We start from the raw sequence: 9,242 nt of genomic DNA on the forward strand, positions 1-9,242 counted from the left end.
TGTGAATGGCTGAGTTTAAGTGCAGGCACATTATAGCAGGAATGGAAAGGATGGGAAACACATGATTTGGAAGGTGAGGGAGACTTCCTGGGTCAGAGTACAGTGCTGTAGACCCCGCTATGCAGACCATGCCTCTCCCCCACCCCCCTCCCACCAAGTACAGGGAGCTCTTAAACCAAAGCAATGCTCTTAAACCAAGTTACAATTTTGAAAAACTGTGAGCTCTTCTTGCAAAACGCTCTCAATCCAAGTTACTCTTAAACCAAGGTACCACTGTATATATAATATATTCAACTAATACTCCTACTTTGGAGTATAATATACAGTATATATATATATATATATATGTTCAAGTAATACTACAACTTTGGTTAGGGCCCTATTACACAGACAGATTATTGGGCAAAAAAAATTGTTACATTGTTCAAATTTAAGCGATAATCTTTTGGTGTGTATGCAGTCGTCGATCAAACATCTAACAAAACTGTCGTTTGTATGTCATTGATCGCGTCTTTTGAGCCGAACATAAAATCATCATTAATCATTCGCGAATTGCTTGCAAATCTTCGTAATTACAATTATAACTAACGACCATCGTTCCGTGTAATATGGTGAGGAATTCCATGTCGTTCACAAAAGCGCTAGTTTGCAATATTATTGTTATCGATTATAGTTAATTGCTGAAAACGAAAAATCGTTTCTTCTAATAAGAGCCTTAGTCTGGACCTTCATTCAGTAGCCTCAATATCTGTCGCAGTCTTCAAGTACTAGTCATCTTGTTAGGGGGTCACCATTAGAACACCTTGAGGGTTTATCGTAAGCCCCTCTATTAGAGCATTTAGATGTCTCTATTCTTGTAGATATTTCTAGTACAGCATCTTGTATGTTGGGACCCTCCTCTATAAAATCTAATGTAGTCTGCCTTTATGAACATTAGTGACAGAATGGGGATTCTATTGGACTCACTTATATCAGCATAGTAGTGTAATAGTGTAATTGCTGCAACAAGTCCTTCCCTGAAATCTTCTCCCTCCTAGACCTGAACGTTAGATAGGTTCGTATATCACTAGTGCTGTATTCTTTCCAGTGTAACACAGCGCTCTCTGCTGCCACCTCAGTCTGTGTCAGGAACTGTCCAGAGCAGGAGAGGTTTTCTATGGGGATTTGCTCCTGGTCTGGACAGTTCCTGACATGGACAGAGGTGGCAGCAGAGAGCACTGTGTTAGAGTGGAAAGAATACACCACTTCCTGCAGGACATACAGCTGCTGATAACTACTGGAAGACTTGAGATTTTTAAATAGAAATAATTTACATATCTGTATAACTTTCTGAGAGCATTTGATTTGAAAAAAAATTACTTTCACCAGAGTACCCCTTTAATGCTTAATATATTCTACAAGTTCCTTTGTGTGTAATATGTAGGTGTCTCGGTATGTTTTGTATTTTATTTTTACCAACGTCAGGTCAGCGCACAAGCTTTTAGGGTGCATATGTGATGCATATGTGGTGGTAATGGTGTAGATATCCATGTGGTTTAGTTTGCAGAGTTTTCCTGCATTTGTGCTTGTGGTTTGAACATTATGTTCCTCTTTGTCTAACTAACTTTTTACACTTGTATCCTCTGATAATGTCTATAGTGCAGCAGAATATATGTGTACATTATTAACCCCTTATTTAATGCTAATACAACTTTTTACAGCGGTCACTAATGGGCCTTATTCTCATCCCGTCGGCTTTTTCCGGCGGGATCTGAACAAGCGTTTGCGGCACTTATGCGCCAGAATTGCGGGGGAGCTGATCTCTTGCTGTAACTAACTGGAGGTGTACTTTACCTCTCCGGGTAGTTAAACCCATTACATGCCACTGTCAAATCAGGACAGCGGCATGTAATGGGTTCCGATAGTTTAAGGCTGCTAGGAAGTCCAGCAGTGGGGTCCCAGCTTCCGATTGTCTCCATGGCAGTCCCAGAGGTCTTTTGAAGGCTCCCGGGCCTGCCATGGATAGGCCTCTGCATGGCTGTGCAGATTGCCTGTCAGCATAATGCTGACATATACAGTACACTGCACTACAGAAGATCACTGTATAATATACATAAGTGTACAGTAATGTACATTAGTGTAAAAGTAAAAAAAAAACAGTCAAATAAATCATAATAGTGTAAAATAACCCTCCCCCCCCCAATATTAAAATTACATTCTATTCCCCTTACAGAATACAGTGTTAAATAAGGCTGGGTTCATACTACGTTTTTGCAGTTGTGTTTTTTCTTCATGTGTTTTTGCAAAAAAAAAAAAAAAAAAAACGGATGGGAAAACGTTTTTCCATTATAAAAAAAAAAGGGATTAAAGCTGATCTGTTTTTTTTTTAACGTACACAAAAACGCAGTCAACCTCATTTTTGTGTGCGTCAAAAACAAACGATACGTTTTGATTCATTTTTTTATAATGAAAGTCAATGGAAAAACGGGTCAAAACGGATGCACACAAATGCATACGTTTTTTCCATGCAGGTTTTTCATCCGTAAAGAAAACGGATTGCAAAAAACGTAATGTGAACCCAGCCTAAAACATGAAAAAAAATCTATTTATGTTTGGTATCACCACATCCGTAATGACCCCAGCTATAAAATGGGCATGGGAAGTGCGGACCAATGAGGTGCTGGTTATCCCCCCTGGTGTGTGTATATCACTCCTCCCTTGTGTTACCTCTTCCTCTTGTTGTTCTGGAGGTGAGCTGTCCCTCCCTCCCTGTTGTTATCGTTTAAAAATAAATATAGATAGATATTTTTTTTTGTTACACAAAAACAAATAACTAAACAAAAAAATTAAGTATATATGATAAGTTATTTTATATATGCTGTATGAAATGTTGGTAATTGTTCATCTTTAAGTCTTTAACATTTCTGTGACTTTGATGAGCAGGGAAGGTGGACTTGCCTGTGTGGAGTCCGGTGGCCGGCACACTGCTTCCAGCTCAGGAATTGGTGGTTAAAGCTAAAGTAAGATTTACCTAAGAGTTTTAATAAATGCTGTGGCCCGCCATCCGTCCACCAAAATGTTACTGTGTTGTTCTGGTTATTTCAGGTTGGTTTTAGCTAGAGATGAGCGAACCTGGAGCATGCTTGAGTCCATCCGAACCCGAACTTTCGGCATTTGATTAGTGGTGGCTGCTGAAGTTGGATAAAGCCCTAAGGCTATGTGAAAAACATGGATATAGTCATTGGCTGTATCCATGTTTTCCAGACAACCTTTGAGCTTTATCCAAGTTCAGCAGCCCCAGCTAATCAAATGCAGATCGTTCGGGTTCGGATCGACTCAAACCCGAACCCGGTTCGCTCATCTCTAGTTTTAGCACATGACATACTGCACTACAGCCATTAGTTAGTTTCACCTGTGTACATTCAGGCCCAAACTAGCTGCAGCACCAAGGAGTTAATGAAAATAATATATATATATATATATATATATATATATATATATATATATATAAAATTTCATATCCACCTTCCAGTTCAGACAGGCAGAGTCCCAGCATCTTGATCTGGAGTAACGCAGCAGAGATGAGGTTACATAGAAGCTAAAGAATTCTATGGGATGGAGCTCGGCGCGCTCCTTCTCTCTGGACACATGGTCATCTTATTACAGGTCACATTCTATAGGAGATGGTAAGTTCCCTTGTTCCAGGCCAGAATAGAAATAGTCGGCAAGTCACAGTTGTCTCATTTCATGTCATGTATTTCACCACCTACTGTTATTAGCTTAGACTTCTTTATTGTAGACTTCTCTATGAAAGCAGCTTGTAGGCTTTTTAAAGCATCCGGTAGACTCATCTATGAGAGCATCTTGTAGATTTTTCTATTACAGATCATAATGTGGGCAGTTCGGGCGGATGCCCAGGGCCCAAAGCTCCTGGGGGGCCCACGGTCATCCCAACGGCCCACATCTGATCTTGTTATTGGCCCACCTGAGGCCCCCCTGTGTGGTTACCCCTTTAGTATATGCCCATCTCTGCAGCTCCCCTAAATTAGGTGGCCCCCATGATGACAATAAATGATGGGGGAGGGAACAACTCACCTCCCACACGCTCCGCAGTTGCTGCTCTCCCGATGTGCGCTTAGCTTTTCTGTCTTCCGGCACAGACAGCTTGTGTTATAGACGCAGCCAGTGCCGGAAGCCCCCCCCCCACCTGTCAGCGCGATCTGCAATTGATGGAGCGCTGACAGGCGAGCAAGACTTCTGGCACAGGCAGTGCCTGTAACACATGCTGCCTGTGCCGGGAGACAGAAGAGGAAATCGCGCACCGGGAGAGCAGCAATGGGGGAGAGTGTGGGAGGTAGGTTGTTTCCCCCCGCCATCATTTATTGTCATCATGGGGGCCATCTACTTTAGGGGAGCTACACAGGGGTCCATCTACTGTAGGGGAGCTGCACAGGGGGCCATCTGCTAAAGCAGGGATTACACAGGCATGTACTAAAGGAGGGACTACACAGGGGGCCCATCCACTATAGGGGGGACTACACAGGGGGCCATCTACTATAGGGAGACTACACAGGGGGCCATCTACTATACGGGGACTACACAGGGGGCCATCTACTATAGGGAGACTACACAGGGGGCCATCTACTATACGGGGACTACACAGGGGGCCATCTACTCTAGGGGGACTACACAGGGGGACATCTACTATAGGGGGACCTAAATAGGGGCCATCTACTACAGAGGGGGCCATCTACTTTAGGGGGATTACACAGAGGGCCATCTACTATAGGGAGACCTACACAGGGGGCAATCTACTTTAGGGGGATTAAACAAAGGGGGCCATCTATTAAATAGGGGATACCCAGAGGGTGCCATGTACTATGTAGGGGAACTACATAGGGGGATCTTATGTAAAGTGTGAACGTTGTTTTGACATGTCATAAAGATATATCAAAAGTTTTGATGGTCCGGGTCTGAGTGTTCCGACCCATACTGATCGTGAGAACAAGCCAGGAGAATGATGACACATGATGAGTCGGGCTCCTAATGTAAGGGTACTATTACACAGAACGATAATCGGACGAATTGGGCCGATTCGGCCGATTATCGTTCCGTGTAATAAATACAACGATTAGCCGATGACAACGATCATCGGCTAATCGTTCATATAGGTTTGGACCTATATTTGTTGGGGGGCGGCGACCGCGCACCTCTATGTGTAATAGCGGTGCGCGGCCAGCGACTGGCGATATACTTTACCTATCCATGGTCCAGGGCTGCTCCTGCGGTCCGCTTCTCCCCGGGTCCCGCACACTCCAGCTTCAGAGTGGCCTGTCAGCTGACAGGCCACTAAGCCAATCACAGGCTGCGGGAGTCCTGGCCTGTGATTGGCTGAGCGGCCTGTCAGCTGACAGGCATCTCTGAAGCTAGAGCGCGCAGGACCCAGGGAGAAGCGGACCGCAGGAGCAGCCCTGGAGCGTGGATAGGTAATGTATACAGTTTAACAATGGCTGCAAGGACATCGGTAACAATGTCCTTGCAGCCCTTGTTAAACATTTATCGGGCCGTGTAATAGGCCCAGTAAACGAGTGACGATCTAGCAGATTGGCGGTCGTTTACAGGTATTATCGGGCCCCCGTCGGCCCGTGTAATACCAACCTAAGTCTATGGAGCCTGACTCGTCTGAAGACTCAAACCAGGACCAATCAAAACTTTCGACATGTCTTTATGACTTGTCAAAAGTTTCTTAAAACAACAGTGACACTTAAAAAAAAAAAAAAAGACTTTTATTCTGTGGCAACTAGGTCAAAGAGGAGGGGCCTAGGCCTGCAATGCCTCTCTGTACCTTCTCCCTAACACTCTGCATTTCAGTAACACCCCTGGGCTGAAAAATGTCCTCTTCCACCATACAAATCTTAAATCTAGAAAAAGTGAATGTAACTAAATTAATAACACACAAATAGTTGTACTGTTACTGTCTTTTATATACCACATTGAGTAAACATCCACAGTGTAGAGAGAAAAAGTGAGTCCTTGAATTCAATAACCTGTCGATCCCCCTTTAGCAGCCGTCACCTCCACCAAAAGTTTCTTAGAACAGCAATTAGAGTAATTTTTGACTACTTCATCCCGCAATCTATCTATCTATCTATCTATCTATCTATCTATCTCCTATCTATCTATCTATCTATTATCTATCTATCTATCTATCTATCTCCTATCTATCTATCTATCTATCTATCTATCTATCTATCTCATATCTATCTATCTATCTATCTATCTCCTATCTATCTATCTATCTATCTATCTATCTATCTATCTATCTATCTATCTATCTACGTAAAGATGTTCCGCAGCACACCAGCATAGATGAATAAGGTGATTATTTATTGCAAGTAGTACAAAAATACAGAGAGATGCGACGTTTCGACCCTCTCGTAGGGTCTTTATCATGCTTGATAAAGACCCTGCGAGAGGGTCGAAACGTCGCATCTCTCTGTATTTTTGTACTACTTGCAATAAATAATCACCTTATTCACCTATGCTGGTGTGCTGCGGAACATCTTTACGTATTATTGGGGATCCCCAGGCCGGGGACTGACTTTGTACAGCACCCGCTTCATCAAGCTCTGGACGTGCGGCTTTTTCCTGTATCTTATCTATCTATCTATCTATCTATCTATCTATCTATCTATCTCCTATCTATCTATCTATCTATCTATCTATCTATTAGTGTATCTTATAATAGAGCACCTTGTCTGTCCTGGTGATAATTCCCTCTAAACGTTCCAATCAGATATCTAGTTCTCCTTCTTTCCTTCAGGGTATATACACGACTGTATACTTTCCCGTGTTTGCCTATCAGTCTGTTCTTGGATCTATCCATCTGTAACTAAATTTCCTGTGTCTGTCAATCAGGCCTTCTGGTAATAAACACAGCCTCGTTCTTTCAGGGTCTGGTTGCCTTTATTCTTCGCATCTTGCTTTCCAATATTTCAGAATTCTTCCCAGGGATATCTGAATACAAAAGAATAAGACTATTTTTTTTTTTTTTTTGCTTTCTATTTTCTTTATTTTATATGTATAAATGGAATGAAAATCACCAGTGACCACCCTGTTCCCATTATGTCATAGACAGTTTTACACTGCGTGGACCCCTGTGAGACGTGGGGGAGGGGGATAGTGGGGTTTAAAGAACACTATAGGCAAAACTGATACTGTGTTATGCCTAGTAAAGACCTGAGGGGGCGGTGCATGACACAGTATATATGTTTTGTTTGGAGTGTTTTTTAAAGTCACTTATTGATTGGTAGAATGTAGGAGCCCCAGTTCTTACCTGGGCCTGAGCCCTGTGTGACTTAAATGGTGTTTCTAACTGGTGTACTTCTATTTTAAGATCTCATATCTTCCAGCACTTATCAGCTGCTACATGTCCTGCAGGAAGTGATGTATTCTTTTCAGTCTGACACAACGCTCTCTGCTGCCACCTCTGTCCATGTCAGGAACTGTCCAGAGCAGCAGCAAATCCCTATAGGTGGCAGCAGAAAACACTGTGTCAGACTGGAAAGAATACACCACTTCCTGCAGCACATAAAGCAGCTGATCAGTACTGGAAAAGTTTCTGGTAAAACAAAAAAAAACAAACAAAAACATTTTCTTTGTAAGTCACAGCAGTAGAAAAAAGATGGGGTTATTCACAGTTTTGCACTCCAATTTCCTACTGCAGGGTGTAGGGCGGTAAGCCTTGTAGTGCGTAAGGGTACTATTACACGGAACGATTGGCCAGATTTGGTTGATTATCACTCTGTGTAATAAAGACAACAATCAGTCGCTGATCGTTGTCATCGGCTGATCGTTGATATAGGTTAGAACTTATAATTGTCGGGCGCCGACCGCGCATCGCTGCGTGTAATAGCAGTGCGCGACTGACGATATACATTACCTATCCACGCTCCAGGGCTGCTCCTGCGGTCCGCTTCTCCCCGTGTCCCGCACTCTCTAGCTTCAGAGCGGCCGCTCAGCCAATCACAGGCTGGAACCGCCGCCCTCTGAAGCTAGAGCGTGCGGGACCCGGGGAGAAGCCGACCACAGGAGCAGCCCTGGAGCGTGGATAGGTAAAGTATATAGTTAAAGCAAGGGCTGCAAGGACATCGGTAACAATGTCCCTGCAGCCCTTGTTAAACGATTATCGGGCCGTGTAATAGGCCCAGTAAACGAGCGCCCATCGGCCCGTGTAATACCACCCTGCGTCTGGCACTGCACTGGCACTGGCTGGAGGCCCACTAAAAGACCAGTGATTGTGGGAGAGCACTTGTCCCTTGCTTATCCCTTTTGGCTTTTTAGAAACTGTTATCTCCCTCTGAGGTGGAGTAAGTTGCGTGCCGAGTGTCCAACTTTTCCATTCGGCGTGGGCATACGTAAAATGTACACAAATACCGTCCTCGTCCTAGACACAGAAGATGTTTACAAAACTGTTTCATCAGACGCTGACATTCAGACGTCCGGACACGACAAGTCAAAACATAGACATTCACCACACCTGGAAATGTCACAGTGGTCACAACACCAGAGATCCTAAAAGACCGGGGAGAGACAGGCGGGACACATGTAAGTGGTATATACCCGACGTATAAACATGGCGCAAGCGGCAACAAACAAATGTCTTACTTTTTTTTTTTTTTTTTTGTAAAGTGTTGTTCTTATGAAACTATTGACCAAGGGGGCCCAATATACTGTACTGCCCCCTATACACAAAACTATGCATAAAAATTAGAAAGAGTGTTATCCTATGTGGCTAAAGTGACCCTATCACTTGAACCAAAAAAAAAAAAAAAAAGACCTGTCAAAGTTTAGTTTGGTTGGGGGTCTGGATATTCAGATTCTTACAGATTCTGCCTATCTTGCTAATCACTGTACAAGATGGGCCCCATAGACGTATTGTAGAATCCATCTTGTGCAGCAAGAGAGATGGAGAGAGAAGCACTTAGCCGTGCACTTCTACTGCCTTGTTCTGGCCAACAGTGGGGGTCAGAACCTCAAACCTCCATTATTCAAAGCTTCTGACTGTTCCAATTTTCTTTTTCTTTTTTTTAAAGTGACAGATACACTTTATAAGGGAATGTGTCACCTAAACTTTCTTTTACTGATTAGAGTCAGATACAAAATATTGTTCTTTAATTCTAACCTATTTTTATTTGACTGCAGTTTTTTTTCTTCATTTTTACATTGTTATGGGGGCTGCCATATTGCCTGAGCTGTTCTTA

This window comes from Dendropsophus ebraccatus, chromosome 10 (assembly GCF_027789765.1).
Source record: "Dendropsophus ebraccatus isolate aDenEbr1 chromosome 10, aDenEbr1.pat, whole genome shotgun sequence".
Taxonomy (NCBI): domain Eukaryota; kingdom Metazoa; phylum Chordata; class Amphibia; order Anura; family Hylidae; genus Dendropsophus; species Dendropsophus ebraccatus.